The sequence below is a fragment of the Gossypium hirsutum genome, chromosome A08, assembly GCF_007990345.1.
Source record: "Gossypium hirsutum isolate 1008001.06 chromosome A08, Gossypium_hirsutum_v2.1, whole genome shotgun sequence".
In the NCBI taxonomy this organism is placed as follows: Eukaryota; Viridiplantae; Streptophyta; class Magnoliopsida; order Malvales; family Malvaceae; genus Gossypium; species Gossypium hirsutum.
In genome coordinates this window covers 17,607,714-17,628,051 of record NC_053431.1, presented here as the reverse complement: position 1 = coordinate 17,628,051, position 20,338 = coordinate 17,607,714, and the positions used below count along the sequence as shown (strand labels likewise).

Genomic DNA, 20,338 nt, shown 5'->3' with positions numbered 1-20,338 from the left:
TTTTTTCAAATATTTTAAGGTAATAAAATAAGCGTAATAATTTTTTAAAATTTTTTTTCCAGATTTTAATTTTTTTTTCATTTAAAAAAAATGAAATAAAATAAATAAATAAAAATAAAAAACACTCAGATTGCTTCCTGAGAAGAGTTTATTTAGAGTTTAACTTTGACTTCTCTTTTTAAGCTCATGGTTAAGGTGGATCTTGGAGTCGAAGCTCCTCTCTCTCGTTATCAATATTACCAACAAAATAAAGTTTGAGACGATGATTGTTTACCTTGAATGTGTCATAATCAGGGTGTGTTACCCCAATGGTTTCGTATGGAAATACAATTTTTACCACACATGGGTCAGACCCTCTGAACTTAAACTCTAAAGGAAAAATTCGTGGATTCAATTTGTCTATCAACACTTTGTCCCTAACTTTGAATTGGTTCATTCTCTTTACAAGCACATCATGGCGTTGCTTTGTTACTTCTTTTTGCTTTCTCAGTTTCTCATCAACCTTCGTTCGCCATTAATCTAACTCGTCGAGTTGCACCATTCGCTCTTTACTTGTCCCTCGAGTTCTATCACTTTGAATAAAAATACGGCTCCAACACGTTTTCATGAGGGATTTCTTGCAAAGAACGTTGAGCCACATGATTATTAACATTAATAGAACAATTAGTATCATCTTGTTCACTAGGGAATCTCACAAAATCACGTGCTTGAAAAGTAATCTTTTCATCACCTACACGAAGCACAAGTTCACCAGTACCTACATCAATAAAAGTTCTAACAATGGTTAAAAAGGGTCAACCTAAAATCATAGGTACCTCAATATCCTCATCCATGTCCAATACAACAAAATCAACAAGGAATATAAATTTATCGACTTTCACAAGTACTTCCTGAATAATACCCCTAGGATATCTAATTGATCTATCCATTAATTGAATACTCATCCTAGTGCATTTGGATTCCCCAAGACCAAGTTGTTTAAACATCATATAAGGCATAACATTTATACTAGCTCCCAAATCAGCCAAAGCGCTTTCAACATTTAAACTACTAATAAGAAAAGAAATAGTAAAACTCCCTGGATCTTTAAGTTTGTTGGGTAGTTTGTTTTGGAGAATGGTCGATCAAATTGCATTGAGCTCCACAGTCGACTAGTTGTCTAACTTCCTTTTCTTTGTTAACAGCTCCTTTAAAAATTTTTATATACTTTGGCATCTGTAAAAAGGCTTTAACAAAAGGTAGGTTAATATGCAGCTTTTTTAAAAGTTCAAGAAATTTACCATATTGTTCGTTTGTGCGGTCTCTCTTCAATGCTATCGGATATGGAATTCATGGTTTGTATTCTCTAATTACTAGCTTATGATCTTTCTTACCTTCCTCAACCTCATCAATTTTCAAAATAACTTCTAACTTTGACTTCTATTCAAGCTTGACTAACCCTTCCACACTTTGAACAATGATTGTGTGGACTCGCTCATTTGGGTTAGGTTCAGTGCTGCTAGGTAAGCTCCATTGTGGTCTTTTCAAAACAAGTTTGGCAAGCTGACCAATTTGATTTTCAAGCCTTTGAATCGATGGTTGCTAATTTTTTAGAGTTGTTTCAATATTTTGAAATCAATTTTCTAACACTGAAATAAATTTAGCCAACATCTTTTCAAGGTTCGGCTTCTTCTCTTATTGATAAGGTTGCTGAAAACCCAAAAGGGGTTGTGACCTTTGATTTCCTTGACCACCCAAGAGAAATTTGGATGGTTCCTCCAACCTGCATTATAGTTATTGCTTTAAGGGTTATTTTGAAGTCTAGAATTATTACCTAAAAAGTTGACTTGCTCATGTTCCATTTTAGACTTGAAGCGTGAATGTTCTGGATTAATCATCTTCGCTCAATTCGTATCGCATTACATCACTGGATTTACTTGCTTAGAAAAATTCAAACCATCAAATTTTTCATTCAGTGCTTCCACTTGGCTTGCCAACATAGCAACTTCATCTATATTAAAAACACCGGCTGCTTTCATTGGTTTTGTTTTCATGACTTGTCATTGATAGTTTTTTAGTGTTATTTCTTCAATAAACTCTTGAACTTCCTCTGGTGTTTTATTAGTCAATGTTCCACCAACTGCTGCATGAATTAATTGCCTAGTTGAGGGATTCAAATAGTTGTAGAAAGTTTAAACTTGAAACCCCAAAGGTAACCCATGATAAAGGCACCTTCTCAAAAGATCCTTAAATCTCTCCCATGTATCATAAAGAGTTTTAATATCAAACTAAAAAATGGAAGAGATGTTGTTCCTCAACTTAGCTATTTTTGCTGGTGGAAAATATTTTAACAAAAATTTTCAGTCATTAGCGCCCAAGTAGTGGTAGAACCTCGTGACAAAGATTTTAATCATTATTTTGTTTTGTTCCTCTATGAGAATGGGAACAACTGTAAGCGTATGGCATCATCGGTAACGCCATTGATCTTGAAAGTGTTGTAAATCTCTAGAAAGTTGGCTAAATGAGCATTCAAATCTTTATCTTGCAAACCATCAAACTGAACATATTGTTGCATCATCTAAATTGTGTTCGGCTTGATCTCAAAATTGTTTGCACTAATAATCGGTCTAACGATACTCGATTCAACCCTAATTTGAGTGGGCTTAGCATAATCATACAAAGTCCGAGGGGCAGGACGTGATGAGGCAGCTAATTATTTTGGTTGTCACCTATCTCCACAATAATATCCTTTTCCTCTTGATTGTCTATATATTCTATTGACTTTGCATTGCTTTTCTAACTTTTCTATAATTTCTGCTAGCAGACTTTTCAATTTCACTGTAAAAAAGTAGTGGATCCAACGGGTTTCTTCTAGTCATAAACCAAAAGAACCTGCCAGAAACAAACAAACAAAAAATTAGAATATAAAAATTAAATTTAAAATAAAAAAATATTAAAATAAAAATAAAAAACGACAAAATTAATAGAAATAAAGTTTTTCTAATATTTTAGTCTCCAGCAACGGCACCAAAAACTTGATGTCCACGAAATCAACTAAAAATTTGACAAAGGCAACATCACCTATCAATTAATAGTATAGCTACGGTAAGCAAAGATATCGTTCCCATGGGTGTCTATTACAGTAAGTAAAAAAATAATCAGGAAAACAAACAATTAACAACCAAGAAGCGAAAAAATGCCTAGGAAAGAATCCACCTATACTTCATCTTTCACTATCAATCTAAATTACGCAATTTCTTCACTTAGTATCTTGATCTTTAGAAATCTCTAAATTATGCTAATATCTCCATTCAAAACTAAGAGCAATTGACTCTAGGTTGATTAATTGAAATTACTTTCTAATTAAAATCTCAATTATCGCATTAACTCGATCTATGGATCCCCCTATTATATTTTACTCTAATCTGATAGATTTATATCGTCCTATTTCTAGAATTGCATGCAACTCCACTTAATTATGCTAGATCTACTTTTAAATAGGGTATATTCCTCGTCAAACATGGATTAATAGTGTAACACCCCAATCCCGTATCCGTCGCCGGAATAGGTAAAGAGGCATTACCGGACTTGAAACTCATATCAGAACAGTAATTTTTTTTAACATTCCTTTAGATAAGTACTAAAAACAGTCAGGGATACAATTTAAACTTCTATAAGTACACATTCAAAAGATGCCATTTTCGCATGGCTTATATACATTAACCAAAATATTCTTCGGCCACTGGTCTATTCTATACATGTCATAAAATAATTCTAAACATAACAGTAACAAGCAGTGGATAGTGATAGTGTGACTAGTTGCTGACGATCCCCGAGCCTGTAGCTTCGAAATGAGATCTATAAAACAGAGAAAACAAAGTAAACGGAGTAAGCATTACAATGCTTAGTAAGTTTTAAGCAGTGTCAACAGATAACAATCAAATTATAACATAGTTGTTCGTATTTTTATTTCACTCTTCCTTCGGGCATACCATCCCTTTACCGAATATGCACATCTCATCATATACAATAGGCAGATAAACTTTCACATAAAAGTGAGCTCATGTGACATAGATATATTGTATAATTTCACATAACCTCTCACACTGATCCGATGTCACATAATCATAGGAATAGTCTCATAGATTGCTCTCGTATGCATCACATAACTACCTTATGATTTAGTTCAAATCAAGCTCACATATAAACTTGGAGTACATACCTGTTTAACCTTTCGCATTGAATATATTTATAAGCAATTCTTATTACGAAGTCTTATAGCTTTAACCTCTACTCGGATTATCGGCGAGACCTTTAGCTCAGATGAAATCTCCACACGAAGTTATCGGGTCTTACCCGGACAAAATCTCCACACGTAGTCATCGGGTCTTACCCGGACATAATCTCCACACGTAGTCATCGGGTCTTACCCGGAATATATTTCCAAGTTTCATGTACATTTAATCACATGTTACAACATTCACATCGACTGTCATATTTGTAATTCATTTGCCTCATCAAAAATCTAATAATACACACCTTTCACATTTGGTCATTCGGCCACAATATACACACATCGCCTACATATTTCACACTAGCCATTCGGCTTTACCACATATACATATCTCATACATATTTCACACTAGCCATTCGGCTTTACCACATATACATATCTCATATATATATTTCACATTGACCATTCGGCTTTACCACATATGCATATCTCATACATATTTCACATTAGCCATTCGGCTTTACCACATATACATATCTCATATATGTATATTTCACATTAACCAATCAGCTTTACCACATATACATATCTCATATATATATATTTCGCATTAGCCATTCAGCTTTACCACATATACATATCTCATACATATTTCACATTAGCCATTCGGCTTTACCACATATACATATCTCATACATATTTCACATTAGCCATTCGGCTTTACCATATATACATATCTTATACATCAATTTCAGTAATAGCTTATAAGCAACTCAAATAGTTTCATCAATGTTTACAACAAATTCACATATTCACTACAAGCTGTTTTCCTGAGCAATAGTCACTAAATTATTTATAACTGGAGCTAAAAAACTCAAAATCAATTGCCATTAATTTTCCCTGAATATAAACTCATATATCTTCCATCCATAAAATTTTCAGAATTTTAGGTTTGTCCAATCAATACCAGATTTTTATTAAAGTTTCCCCTGTTTCACTGTTTGACTAATCTGATCACTCTTCACTATGAATCAAATTTCTCATTGTACAGAATTCATAATGTGTTTGATTTCATTTGAAACTAGACTCATTAAGGAGTCTAAGCATACAAATTTTATCTTATAACCATTTTTGTACAAATTATAATGATTTTATAAAAACCAAACAGGGGATTTCGGAGTCATTCTGACACCGTCTCACTCAACTTTAAATATCTCTTTATAGGAAATTTCTTTGCTCACACGGTCTCTTTTATAAGAAACTAGACTAATTAAGCTTTGATTACATATTTTATTCAGCCTATAATTCCACACCATCAATTTATGGTGATTTTCTAAAATCACGTTACTGCTGCTGTCCTAAGCAAAATATTACAATTTGCTCTTAAATTTCCAAGTCCAAACACTTATGAACTCACCATTTGAGTTTAAAACATATCATGGCCACATCATATCTTATTAAATCAACTCATTATGTCCTATTATGATTGAATTTACTCAACGTTTAATCACTTAAAACTTACCTCGGAAGTGGTCGACGACTAGATATCCACGGCTATTCGTTTACTTTCTCTTTTCCCCTATCCGACTTTGACCCTCTTTGCTCTTAAGCTTAAGTAAAACAATAGATTTGCTTAAGTACTTAACTAATATTATTCACTTAACAATCACTTTTGGCAATCACATATCATTTAATCTATATCTAAAACAATAGATTTCAATATGTATCATATTTAATAATTCATGCCATGACTCGATCTCATGCTTATTTAATTTATATCTAATTCACATTCACAAGCAAAGAGCCACTTAATTTATCATGCTTCCTTATACATGAATTTAATCATATTGCCGAATATTAACCCAACATCACAAGCATAATCACCATGAAACTTGCCTTAATACACATTTTATCCCATTGCCGAATACATATATATATCATCAAACAAATATTTATTCACATAACAACAATTCATTCACATCTCTATAAATGGTCATAATCGGACATTATAAACAAATCAACTAGTTTAGCATTCAAATTCTTCTAACCATTCCTCAATCATTTACTCAATGAACAACAATCCAAGCACATCAAAGCATAGTCGAATGTATCATTCTTCTTAAATTCAAAAATAAATGCATGGGCTAACTTCAAAACCTATTTAACAACTCAATTTTATAAACACATATTCGGCTAGGAAGAAAGATTGATAATTTAACAACCTTAGCTTAACATATAATTTGTTGTAACACATCTTTAAGCATTCTTTTATTCCATCAACTCAAAACACATTCATCACTCACAATAACTAAGTTCATATTCGGCAATGGCCTCCAATATAGTGACCGATTCTTCTCAACTAGCACCTAGTGTACACACATGATCATTTGTTTGATTCAAACACCTATCCACCAAAAATTTATCCAAATTAACAAGAACAACAACCACAGTCCTTGTTATCTACCATGACCGAAACCCATATTCATTCACCAAATATCAAAAATTTAACATGGGTCCAATAAAGAACTTAGAAATTTACTAGGATTTAACTAATATTTCAAAAATTAACCAAAACTTCTTACCTTAATATTGACCTTAGATGACCGAATGCTTCACTCCCTTCTTCCTCTTTTCATTTCGGCCAAGAAGAACCGATTTCTTCTCTTGTTTTCATCACACTTTCATTCTTTTCTTTCTTTTATTATCCTTAGTATTTCTTTTATTTATTTCCTTTCTTTTACATAAAATAATGACCATTTCATGAAGATTCACTACATATTCTAATATATGCACCATCATGACCGGCCACTATGTATAAAAAAGGAGTATTTGACATGCAAAACCATTGTTTTCACTACATGCTTTAATAGGTCCTTATAGATTAACCTATCACATTTCACAAGTGTCACACATAAGTCCTATTAACTAAATTCACAAGCAATTAACTAAATCGAAGCTTAAAACTTTCACACATTCATATTCACATATTTTAGACAATAATTATCATATTCAAATAATTTGGTGACTCGGTTTAGTGGTCCCGAAACCGCTTTCCGACTAGGGTCACTTTAGGGCTGTCACAAATAGCCTAGAAATATTAAACCAAGAATTAAGGACACATAATTGAGAACAAGATCGAAGTATTTATTGTGTAAAAATAGAAATCAAATAACAGAATTCATCATATGGTTCATCTCCCCTATGTATTTAGAAAATTAATTCATAATCGCAAATAAAAACATCTTAAAGACAGTATATGTAATGGCCTAAATTCAAAGTTATCGGAACAGTGGTTTCGTAACCACAAATCCGATTTAAAGAGAAATTTATTTCAATATTTTTGCATGAAAATTGATATGATGGGAAAATTGTATGAAAATATTGATAGAAAAATTTTACCGATTTAGTGGTTAGTTAGAAAAAGAAATTATTGAAGAAATTGGGTAAAAATAAGGTATCGGGACCTCTATCTCGTAAAACAGAGTCGAAAATAATTTTATAAATATTTATGAAATGTTAGTAATGTGGTATTAAAATTTCGATAGGAAATTTTAATGTTTGGATAGTCAATTAAATGAAAAGGACTAAATTATAATAGGTGTAAAAGTTACTAGAATGATTAAATAGCTTAAGAGTCTAATGAGAAAGGATTTAAAAGGAAATTAGACCCAAAATTTATTATGGCTTGACGGCAAGGGCATGAAATCAACAGGAAAATTAATAAATTAAGGGTAAAATTGGAATATTGCAAAATTAACTAAATAAAGCTAGGACTAAATAGGAAATATCTAGATTTCTCTTCATTTCTCTTCAGTTCCAACAGCTAAAAATGCCATAGGAGGGTTCTCTAAGCTGGTATTCCATAATTTTTGCACCAATTGAGTTAATCCTTGCCTTTATCTTGTAATTTTTGTGTTTCTAAGACTTTTACAACTAGGTCCTACTATTAAATTCATTAGTTTTTGATTTCATGGATGAAATTGAAAGTCACCATGGTTGAGTGCTGTAAGTTTATGATGAAATAGAATGAAATTAAAGCTTTAATTTATTTATGATATGATTTTATTAGGTAATTTCAATAGAAATTGATTTTTAGGACCTAATTGTGAAAATGCTTGGAATTAAAGTCTATTGCTGAAATTCTGATTCCTAAAGGTTGTAAACTAGTTTAAGGTGATAGAATAAAATGTTAATTGATAAAAATCAGCTCAATTGAGAGGCTAATTGAGTAGGGACGAAATTATCATTTATTAAAAGCTTAGGGGAAAAATGGAAATAAACAGCTTGCACAAAAACAGTTTTGACAGCAGCAGTAGACTAACTTTGAAAAATCACCATAAATTGTAAAAATCGAATTATAATATGATCAAAATATGAAATTAAATATTATTGAGTCTAGTTTCTCATAGAAGAAATAGTGTAAGCAATGGATTTGTAAATTTTTAGATATAATAAATTTTGTGAGACAATGTCAGAATGAATTCGGGTTCCCATGTTCTGACTTTGAAAAATCATAAAAAATTGAATAAAAATAATTATGGGGTTAAATTTATATGTATAAAATCCTGAATGAGTCTATTTTTAAGAGAAACAAACAAAAACATCATTTGAATCCTGTATGAAGAGATAATTAATTTTTAGTGAAGAATGGTCAGAACTGTCAGACAGCAGAACAGGAGTGACTTTAAAGAATAAACTGTACTTATTGGCTAAATCAAAAATCCTAAAAATTTTATGGTAAGAATATATATGAATCTAGTTTCAGGTAAAATTAACGGATCTTAATTTGGAGTTCCTTAGCTTGAGTTATAAATAATTTAGTGACTATGACTCAAATAGACAGCTTTGAATAAACTATAAACAATAATAGTTGAATTATAGAGAATGTTGCATATGAACATGAAATGTATTAAATTGATAATTAAATTTATTTATTTAGATCCATAAGATTCAAATACGAAGCTAGAACGAGGAAAGGAAAAAGTTCGGGATTAGTAGATTTTTTTTTGTTTACAAACAAGTATCAAGGTAAGTTCGTGTAACTTGAATTATATTCTTAAATTGCTTGAGATTGTATGTTATTGATGTGACTATGATTTGAATGTTCATTGTATGAAAATTAATGAAACATTGATATATTTGATAAAACGGGAAGAAATCCCGTTTGAATGAAAGGAAAATTCGATGGATCTCTGAAAAGGAATTGACGGTAAAAAGGATCTAGCCCGGACGGGTGATCCTATCCTGATATAGCCCTCCCGAAGAATATGTGTAAAATGGATTTAGCCTGGACGGGTAATTCGAATTAGGGTCTGAATTTAGCCTGGACTGGTAATTCAGATCCAAGCTCATTAGAGTAATTGTCGTTGCAGGGGATTTAGCCTGGACTGGTAATCCCGCTGCAAGGTTGAGGTTCGCGGGAGTGTGCTCTCTGAAATGGAAATGTGCGCACATGAATATGAATTGGTGGACCCGGAATTGTACACTAAAAGTGTACCTCTAAAAATCCATCGAAATTCCGATAAATTCAACGGGATAAATATGGGAAAATAACAAGGAAATGGAAATTATGATATTGATGAGCTCATCAATCATGGTATATATTATTGGTACATGGAAATTATTGTACTAACTTGAATGTTGAGTTTGTGCATATTAGGGTAATAATGCATTGAATGGATATATGAATGTTTATTGTATTGTATTGAAAATATTAGGTAAGTATAATTCTTGTTACATGAGCTTACTAAGCACGAAGTGCTTACCCCGTTTCCTTTTTCCCTGTTTTGTAGTGTTAAGAGATTGGAGGTCGGATTTGGTCAGAGACACATCACACTATCAACCTCAAGATTTCGGTATATAAAGAAACTTTATTTTGGAAATCAACGGCATGTATAAGCTAACAAAGTAAATGTTAACGTGAAATGAATATAAAGTTAGCCATTAGTATGGTTAACAAACCTGGTTTTGGGTATGTGATGACGTTATCTTATAAATATGCATGAATTTATCTTGAAAATATGTTGAATTGGTTTCGTTGAAGTGGATTGGTCTCGATTTAATATTGCAGGGAAGGTTAGATATTTATAAAGGGACTATATTGAAGATAAAAAAAAAATCGTAAACTCCGGTAATACCTCGTACCCTATTCTGGTAATGAATAGGATTAGCAACATAAAATTCACAATTTAAACTCAAATAATCACCCAAAATGTATTAAGAACGAGATTAAAACATGTTACTTTTAACACTTAACACTTTCCCTCTCGGCGGTCTGGCATTTTCTTTTGCTACAATTGATAATGCAATAAATAAACAAGTATCATACTTCATTCAATCCACATTCAAATACAAAGCCTTGCATATTTTTTAATTTAGTCTCTTAACTCGAGATAAGCATATCTTTTTATATTTAGCATCAGATTAAAATTTGATTTCACATTCTTTCATTAGGGAGCCTATAATTCCTATTCCTATCATAATCTCGTGATAGGGTTTTAATTTATTCAATTTTGTCTCTAATGTAACAAAGTTTATTATCAAGATTTTTAAGCTTTACAATCTAGTCCTTTTCATGATCTAAGCTTAATATCTATCAAATTTAAGCCTAATTCATCAATTCATCAATAATGAAAACTAGCTAAAACTTTAAAATTTTATCAAATTGGTACATGGGCTAGCTAAATCAAGCTCCCATGACCATAAATCCATAAAAAATTTATGAATTTAGCTTTGTTACCTTGAATTTTGTAATGGTCGAATCTAAACTTCAACAATAGAGTTCTCCTTTTTGTTTTTTTTTTTGATGGTGGAAAATGATGAGTTGTCATTTTTCTTTCCACTAAGACATTTAAAACTCTATGGCGATTGAACTTTACAATTTAGTCCCTGAGCTTTAATTAACTACTTTTTCAGCTAAATTACTTAACTGAACTTTATTATATTTTCATATTAATTCCGTAAATATTTCTATTTTATATTTACGGGCTCAATTTATGGAAATAAGGTTCCAAAGCCGCATTTTCCAACACGACTAGAATTCGGGTTGTTACAAATTGGGTCTTGTCTGATCTGCTTCAATACCCAATGCAATGGTATCTCCCCATTTGAACTTGATAGACGACGTATAGTCTTTTAATCGATTTGCTCAACTTCGATTAGACTAAGGATGTGTTTAGATTATCTACTAATATAAGTTGTCTTTTCACATTACGATCCGACCATGTAATGGCGATTAATATTAAATTAAATGTTAGATAATCAATGAGCTAAAAATTGCTATCATTTTGCTTTGAATTCAATAACTGTTGAAGACAATATAGAAATGATATTGATGGATGTTTATTAAATCAATTTGTTCGAAAAATTACTAGTACATAGATGAAATTACTACACTAAGGAAACTAGATCTCATCAATTAATGCATTTAAAAAAGGTGTAATATAATCTCTTATATTAACATTATATTTATGATCTGAAGATTCATTCACCTTATCACATCCAAATTTGCAACACCTTTATCAATATTCAAATACCAATTTAGATTTTGCCCCTATTAATCAAACTAGGAAATGTGAAACGGATCCACAGATAACCTCGAACTCACCACAAATATACATAAGCATCATAAATGATAACGATATTGTGGTGCTTGTCATAACACGACTTCCAACCCAACACACTAAAAAATGGGGGCAAGCACCAAATATAGTACTCTTGGGTGCTATTAGCAATCCCAAGTAAACTCAAATATTTTAAGAGCTCTACTATCATATGGTATTCCAACCATACCAAAGTGCTTTTCAAAATTGCTTAATAGAGTCATTTAATAATTAAAGCATGTTTAATAAACTTAACAAACATCTCACCAATTCATCAGAATCAACAGTAGTACATTAGCATCATTTAACACAACAAACATAATTTTAAGCCTCCAATACCATAAGTCACAAAACAAGCAGTGCATTAAGCTTCCGTCACCTCAAGTAATTTGTTTTTTTAATCCAACATACCATACCTAAGAAATTAACTTAATCAAACATATAAAGTAAATTGGAAATCTGGAGAGCACAAATAGAAACGCGATTAAGCTTTCGTAACTTTTTCCTTCCCTTTAGCCTTAGAGACTTCGGCCACCTCCTTAGCTTCTATTTCAATATAAATAAAAAATAAAAAAATCTAATTGAAATGATGCATCAAATGAAGCGAGACACTAACTTCGTTTCTTTTGCTATTAACCAAATATCTCAAGAACTATTACATACACTTATCATATATAAAATCTATTAATTTAATGTTAGCCTAAACCTATAAACGCACTCAACACTCGAAAAGTATTTAGGGTTTAGATGATTGTAAGGGTTTTAGATTGTAGAATTGAAGGTATAAGGTTAAAAAATAACATGGGGGGGTTAAAACTCGACATTCGTTGTAATAGAACTTTAGGTTTGTGAAAAAATAAAGGGGAACGAGTACTTACAGGTTTTATAAAAAAAATTAACTGAGAACTAGACACTTCTGGCTGTTGAGTTCTTGAAATGTGATATTGTATTAGTAAAATTGATAATTAGGGAAACTCAACACCTGTGGGTGTGGAGTTATTCTTGAATCAAATTCAGGAGGCTTGGACTAGAGTGAATTAGTAATACCTTAGCTAAGGGAGAAACTAGAAGGGGGCAAGGGACCTATCCTCCCCCCAAAAAAAAATACTCTATTAGTCATTTCGGCTCTTCCTAAAATTTAAAATTCAATTATGCTCTTTCCAAAAATAAAAAATCTATAATTTGTTTTTTAGAAAATTGTAAAATCTTACAATAATACAATGAAGAAATTACATTATTAGTTCTCTCAAAAAGTTATAATTCAAATTTGACCCTTCAAAGGAAATTATAAATTTACCCTTGACCTTAGACTAAACTCAACACTTATTAGTATTGAATTCTTATTTATTTATTTATGACTCTCTATTAATTATTTGTAGGTCTAACCACCTGAATCTAATTTAAGCAGATATTGACATTCATAAATGTCAAAAGTCTACAATAAAAATGGGAGCTGATGAATGAAGAGTGAGTTTTTTTATTTGTTATTGTTGTTTGGGTGAATTGTTAGAGGGGATAGTAAGGCGATTAGGCAGTGGTTTTAAATGCTTTTTCTTTAAGATGATTGGTGATGATTATTAAATTGATATGCTACTTCAGTGCAATATTTATTCCCCTTATCCTCATAGGCCTTGAATTATTAATATTAATTCAATCATAATATACATATCAATTCATGATTGCAACATCATAGCTACTAATGATTTGGCCTTGGAGCAATTTTTCCTTACCAAATTATTTTTGAGCTAGGTTTATAATTATCTTCAGATAAATAGTAATATCAAATTACGTTGGATTGCTAACAAGCTAAACACTTTGAGTATTTAGTTATTCATGCTTAATTATTACATCATAGAACAATGACCAAAAGAGAAAAAAAATGAATTAACGTTTGACTCATGAATTAATTAGTTGCCTATATTAAGCTTGCATTGTAAGGGACACCTGTATCTAATAACCAATTGTCTCCCAGCAAAAAGCTAGACACAGTAAAGTTAGTAGCATCGGTTGCATTTATTACATGGTAACCAGACCAAGTGATCCTATTGGAAGTGTTAGAACCGGGTCCATTGTTGTTATATTCAGCATAGTATGACGTATTCAAGGCAAAATCTCCATTCCATTCTTTCCAACCAGCAGGGTTTATTAAACTGTCCATGAAATTCTGCATGTATACAGTCCTTGAGTACTCCTTCCATGGTCTCCCTAAATATGTTTTGAAAGTGGTATTGCTAGAGGCCAAATCATCAGCAGCCATGATGTTGCAATCATGAATTGATGTGCCTGTGTTTTGGTTTGGATCTGTCCGACCCTGTGCAGTGATGGCATTGAAGTCGTCGAGGATATATGTTGCAGTTCTGAAAAACAACGGCAGCATTTCCAAATATGAAATCAACAGTACCATATATATCACATTCTCTATAAAACTGTCTTAAGGAATGAGTATATAGAGTATCTTGGTATCCTTCGAAACTGCAGCTATAGAATACTGACAAGTCAGCCCCATTTCGAACTGCAACGGCTTGATACTTGATTGCTCCAGCCGTGTTTTGAAAAGTTATGTTTACCGCAATAAAATTTGGAGCCACCACAGCTGTAATATTAAGCCAACCCTATCAGATTTAAGTTAATGTAGTTACTTCAAAAGGTTTTTTTTTTAATTAAAACTTACCAAAAGTTGCAGAGTTAAATGTTGTCCACCCATCAACTACGTTACGATTTCCAGTGATAATTGTCTGATTGATACCATCACCAATCATCATCAAGTATTTTTTGTTCGTAGCGATGGAAATGTACTCTTGATATACACCACCAGAGATGTAAATCAAGAAGTAACCATTTACACCATTGGTGTTGTTGGGAGCTGCAGTTATAGCATCATCAATGGTAGTAAAATTACCACTACCGTCTTGAAACACTGTCACAATGTCACTCACCAATACCTCTTCATCAGTGCTGTCAGTCGTTTGAAGAAGCTTTCTTCTGCTTACAGTCTCATAAATTGAGCGTGTTCGACTAGACATTTTTAGATGCAAACGTCCACGTTTGAAACCTCGTTGTTTGTTTCTAGGCTTCCATGTGGCCTTCCTCTTCTTCTTAGGAACCCATCCTTTAGTGAAAAGTGCTAGAGAAACACTATAAAGCTTTGTGTCATTTGACAGAGGAACTGAAAGGCCGTTCCTTATACTCCAAGTTGAGGCAGTCGATTGTATGCTGTCTAAACAGGTCTGCTGGTTAGTTAGAATAGCGCTAACGAAGGTTTGTATGTCATCAGCTTCTACCAGGGACAGAGTTGTACTACTGCCATTGACAGTTTTAAATGAGCTCAAAAGGAAATCAATGTTTAGAACAGTTAAGAAGCGGCAATCTTGCAAAGCATGAATTGCGGATGTTGGTAACGAGGGTTGGTATTTTCTTAAATACTTCTCCACTAGCTTGAGGAATTTTCGGGACTGTGATAGAGATTTGCGGATAGAGAATCGACCGTAGTTGTAGACATTGGTGGTGTGGTTAGGGAGCACAGCTCTGCAATAAGATGGTTTTGGAGTGGACTTGCAAATTGTTCCTGCTGAGACAGGAGCCGAAGGAGGAACACCTGCAAAAGAAGAAGAAAGGAAGAAAGGAACAAGAAAGATTAGACATAATGTTAGAATAGAGCAGAGCTGGGCCATTGCTTTTAATTTTTATCTTCGTGGAGTAGGTGTATTTAAAGGGGAGAAAGACCGCTAGGCAGTTTTTGAGGGTAAAGTAAGCCATTAGATTTATAAATTGATTTCAAATGCTAAGACTTTATTTAAAAAAGACTTTGTATTTCTCGGGTTTGATGTCCCAATTTTCAGATCCATCATCAGGACGTCAAGCTAGCTGTTAAGCAATTATTCAATATTACCACCACCATAAAAGTCAAAACATAACGTAGCTTATTTCTGGGTCATGCGATATCCTAGTTGCCTAATTTCCATGCACGATCGTGGGATATGTTTAGGAGTTTTTAATTAGCCTAATTGCCCCATTGGATTCATTATCTGAGTAAAAAACTCAGCACTAGAAATAAAAATTTAAGAAATATAGAATAATATTGCCTATATAACATCAGTTTAATGACAAGAAAAAGATTGAAAGTTTTAAAGCTTTAGATTAAGCCTCACTAAAGAAATAATAGTTTATCGTCTAATTAAGTCATCATTAAACGACTCATTTACTTTAGCTAAAAGACCCAACGCTGATGTCGCAATAAGTAATGCATTCAAACTTTCCAAGTCTAGAAAGTAAACTTTTTCTTCCAAATTTGCTACACTTCTCCACTAGTATTTGCCACAAAGAGTGCGGTTAGGTTAATGACGGTGGATTTGGCAACCACGAAGGCAGAATGATTGGAAAATGGAATAAAATAAAGGAAAAAGCTATAATACACTGGAGTCAACACGCTCAAAAGATGTTATTCTACGTGTGTTTTCGACTTAACATTAACAAACTCAGGCAAAAGAATGTGGGTGATCGATTGATACCACAACTATAAGGAGACGAATAGACATCAGGACAAAAACATCTATTGACTTGTGATCTCACTGGGATTAACTATTTTCTATCATATACATGTTATCCTGGAGGATTATGATTAATATTAGCATAACTAATTGTCAAGTTTATCTTTAAAATATCAGTATAGTATGTCAATAAGGCTAAAATAGTGCAAGTATACTCGAGATCTGACTAGAATACGCGTTGCAGGCTGCAGAGACCATGAGAACTGTTTGGAGATTTATGTTGATGCTAAGTTTGTCAAAGCTTCTCATTATCAAGCAAGCCTTCGAACACATAACAATATTTCATAAATTTGCAAGTGGGTCTCGCGTAATTCAAAGAAAGAAACTTGCGACCTCTTTGAAAGCCCATGGAGGCCGTCAATGCGGAAACATGTGCTGCCGGAACAGCTAAGCAACTATATTTAGATTTATCAATGTTTCAGTTCTTACATTTATATAGCTTGAACATGTGCTGTGGAGACAACGAAACTTCCCCCAAAACTATATTCCAACATGTATGAAACGAACACTATAATTAGGCTAAACTATACAAATAGTTATTAACTTTTAAAAATTTTTATTTTAAACACTAAAAAAAAATTTATAATTTAAACACCCACATTAATGTCCTAAGAGCATAAATAACATGCAACAATTAGAGATATGAGGAATTGACAACCATTTAAATCCCTTAACAACAATTTCTAGAAAAGAATAACCAATGCCTAAAACTTAAAACCCACAAATATAAAAACCATGAAATTTGTACAAAAATTTTAGCTTTACTATTACAGCTATTACAAAAGAGAAAAAGCAAAGATTTTGAAAGAAAGTTATTTGTTTAGATGAGCTTGAAGGGAAGAGGTCAAGGGTAGACCTGGGAACTTCGGCCTTGTCTTTGATTAATTCAATCTTTTTTGTTCTTCTGGAGCTTAAAATAAAAACTTTTAAAATTTGAATGATGATTAATTCAATCTTTTTTGTTCTTCTGGAGCTTAAAATAAAAACTTTTAAAATTTGAATGATGATTTGTGTTTAAAATTTGAATGATGATTTGTGTAGTTTACCCTTGTAATTATAAAAAAGAATTGGTGTATTTTGAAGTTTCAAAGTTTCAACACCCAAACAGGGTGCCAAATTGCCATTTGGTTTTCCCATAATATCACCGGGGTTGATCTTCAGCACTGGACCACGCCGCCTTCCTATCTCATTAACAATTTTAGTTCTTTGCTTTATTTAAGTTGTGGAAAATTGACGCTCAAGAAATGTGACCAAATGAAAGATATTAATATCACTTTCTTTAGAGCCTCTGGAGCTTCGTAAATCTACTTTCTCAATTTCAAGTTTTGACCTTATGTAAAACTGAAAACAGAACATTACTACGTCTTATAAAAAATTATTAAAACTACTTAAATTAATTCTAAATTCGCTTTTTTTATATGAATATCATATTTTAAATTTTACATAACCCATGTTGTATGGTTCAAACATTTGCAAGTAATCATTAATCTAAAATATCTAATACTATAGATATATATGCTACGTATATTACCTGGTAATGTCAATTATATATTACAAAACCAATAGCAATTGAAAAAAAAAGAAACCGCAGACCATCATGAATTGCATTACCTTTAATTGTTAATTTTTAGTCGACTTTTTATCAGCACACTTTAACTACGAAAATCAAGCTAAGCGAAGATTGAATTCAATTTTTTAATATAATTGAAGTTCTTTCAAATAGAAGATTTGATCTTTTAATTAGAAAATCTTTACCAAATAATACATTGTATTGAATATCTTTTTAAGTGGTTATAATAGTAGAATTAAAGATTGATATTAATTGTAATTAAACAAATCTATTATGCATATATAGTGGATGATTTGTATATGTTAAATGTACAATTAGAGAGCATTTTACTTGTTCAATTAAGAATTTTTTGTTAGTGCAAAATTATTAGTAAATTGATTTGTCTTCATCAGTTTACATCAAATATTTTAGGGTGAAAGTTTTAGAGTGAGAGTGATTTAGGTCGAAGTATACGAGTGAGATTGCAACTTGGTGAGTGGGTAGAACTTAAATCATAGTGTGTACTTGTTGTTTATAATGGATTAGTCACTAAGCAAGGCTCCATAGGCGTAGGATGTTTTCAAATAGTGTGAAAAATTTTCTGGAGTCCATCTCTATTTTCCTACTAGTAGTTACTACATCCAGTTGCGACTAAACAAATATCTAATAGGCAAAAAAGTCAACGAACTATCAATTGGTATTAGTGTTAGACACTTAACGTACTAAGTGAAAGTACTGTCAATTTTCAATTGAAGGTTCATCAGTTACCACATATGTGATATTGGAAGGACTAACTATGTTATTGGAAGGCCAAGATAAGGGCCACTGTCATTGTGTTAGAAATTTAGTCTCACAATTCGTACGGCCTTATGCAATTTCTTGGGTTTAAATCTACCTAAGTCAGCCTAACTCTCGCAAAGTGAGAATTCTTGATAGAAATTCTCTAAGGCACCAAAAATAAAAAGGAAGCAACTCAAAACGAAAGAGCAACAAAAGAACAAAAAAATGCTATAAGAAAGCAGCACACACAAGGTGTTTCAGTAAATGCTCTCAAAGTATCTCTATTACTTCGAAGGATCACAACTGAGTCCTTACAAATGAGGGGAAATACCTCAATTTATAGTTGAGCTCCCCCATAACAAACAATACATATTAAGTTACATCGATAGTCAAGATTAAAGCTATCTACAATTGAGATTCTTAAGGAATTAACTCAATCCTTTAAGATTACAAAATAAAATTTTATCAGATTACGAATCTTCTAAGATTACTTTCCATATTTACCAATGGCAACCCTAATTTTCCTTAAGTACTTCACTGGGCCACCAAGTCTTTAACTAAATGGTTTTTTCCATATGTTCCATGAATGAAGTCAATTCAAGTGGGTCGAATGAGCCTCATTTCATTAATGGGCCTCTATAGGTTACTCTGTGTGCATTCGTCACGGGCTTTGATCCACGGCCCATGACATTCTCCCTCATCCATACTTGTAACTCCCTTGTTACATTCTCGGAATGATATTGGTTTGACTCGCCTTAGAACTTTCTCAATGCCTCGGCCAATTCCTCACTAGCCTCTGTGTCAGGTTATCCACCCCTCGAAACACTTATCTCTGCTTTCGTCATCTCCTAAATCGAACCGTTCCACTTCTTGGTACATCTCATTTGCAAAAGCCCACCGTTCTTACTTGCCCACATTGTGACTTGCCTTGATTAGGATTCCCTTAATCCGCACAAATAGGCTTTGATGTGCTCACGTTAAACATTGGGTTAACCTTGAGTTTTCCCACGAACTTCGGTTTGTAAGCCCATCGGTTTACTTGTTTCAGAACTCTAAAAAGGGCACTATGTCTTTGTGGAAACACAAAAATTTATATATTTTTTCATACCCAATTCTAACTAAATTCATGCAAATTCGGTTAAATTCTTGTCAAAAAAATAATTAAATATTATAAAATAATTAACTTATGTTAAAAATATGAAAATTATGAATTTTAATTAATTTTTTTAGTTAATTTTGATTAAATTTGGTTATTTTTGACAGAATTACACAATTGGAGAAAAAGGGCCCGGTGAACACTGCGAGAAGAACAAAACCGAGAGCAATTTGAAGTATTGAGGCCAATTAATTTCCAACCCAAGATGGTCTAGAAATGTGTATTAATTCATAATAAATTAATTTTAATTTATTTCCTATTTAATTTAGGTTAAATGAATTAATTTTAATTAATTATGAAGAAAGGGCCTAGTGAACTGCACTAGTTGAACTGAATGAAGTGAGCCGAACCAGCCACTAATTGGGCTGACCAGAACCGTCCATTGGCTAACCCAAATCAGCAAATTAGCTGATAAAATATTCTTGCAAAAAGGCCCTTGAAAAACCTCCAAATTACGTTCAAACCCCATCTTTATTTTAGGCTTTGTAGATT

At 32.4% G+C, this 20,338-nt stretch overlaps 1 non-coding gene and 1 pseudogene across 1 annotated transcript; one reads left to right on the top strand and one right to left on the bottom strand.

Annotated features, from left to right (window-relative positions):
* The first annotated feature begins 2,193 nt into the window (after positions 1-2,193).
* On the top strand, positions 2,194-2,300 carry LOC121205390 (small nucleolar RNA R71). Its single transcript, XR_005900469.1, has one exon. It is a non-coding gene; the product is annotated as a small nucleolar RNA R71 (small nucleolar RNA).
* An 11,289-nt stretch (positions 2,301-13,589) lies between these two features.
* On the bottom strand, positions 13,590-15,520 carry LOC107952409 (probable pectinesterase/pectinesterase inhibitor 7; annotated as a pseudogene).
* Between the last annotated feature and the right edge of the window lie 4,818 nt (positions 15,521-20,338).